This window comes from Schistocerca americana, chromosome 2, assembly GCF_021461395.2.
Source record: "Schistocerca americana isolate TAMUIC-IGC-003095 chromosome 2, iqSchAmer2.1, whole genome shotgun sequence".
NCBI classification, from domain to species: domain Eukaryota; kingdom Metazoa; phylum Arthropoda; class Insecta; order Orthoptera; family Acrididae; genus Schistocerca; species Schistocerca americana.
In genome coordinates, this window is record NC_060120.1 from 580932636 (window position 1) to 580933427 (window position 792).

The following is a 792-nucleotide window of genomic DNA, read 5'->3' on the forward strand; positions in this document are numbered from 1 at the left end:
CTTTACAATAAGGCCAATTAGGTTTTGGTTATTATTTTTATGTCCATTTCTGTAGTTTGGAAACTACGTTCATGTTTTCTGGATTTGTTCCCCCACAAAATAATTCCTTAACTAAGAAGTGAGGGTATATATGGATACTAGGTAACTACAAGACAGTGGTTGCTACATATTGATGACAGGATTTTAAGAACGTAACATGTTGAAGACAATCTGTTTGCCAGTATCTTTGTATTGAAACCAACTTCAGCACCTGTTTTCTACTACTTTTCGCCACTTTACTCATCTTTAGTGTCTGTACGCAAAGCTTTCCATCATCTGTTGGTAGTATTCGTGCTCAGTCGGAGGATGCAAAATGAAGTTTCTTATGGCCTCGTCAAAGAAGCGATGTAGGTATTCACCTGAGGTGATTTAAGATAAGTACGGAAAACCTAAATCAAAATGACCACATGAGAGTGCGGAAGTCTTGTAATGCACCAAACCGTCATCAGCCCGAAAAAAATCGCATGACTTGTTTGTATCGCCTCAACTTATTATCGATTTTTATGTGCTACGAGAATGAAGAGTTCGTTAAGCTGTTTATAGAGTTTCCTTATATTTTTATATTAAAATGTTGTAGATGTGTGACACCTGATCATCGAGAAAAGCTGTGTACTTTAAGTCAGCGAGCCTGCAACGCCCAGCCGATTGCTGCATCGCATCGTGCGGCAAAGATAACAACTACGATGCAGCTAGCCACTACGAACGTCTGCCGGCGACTGCAAAGTAGTAACACTTATTGTTGAAGAGAGATAT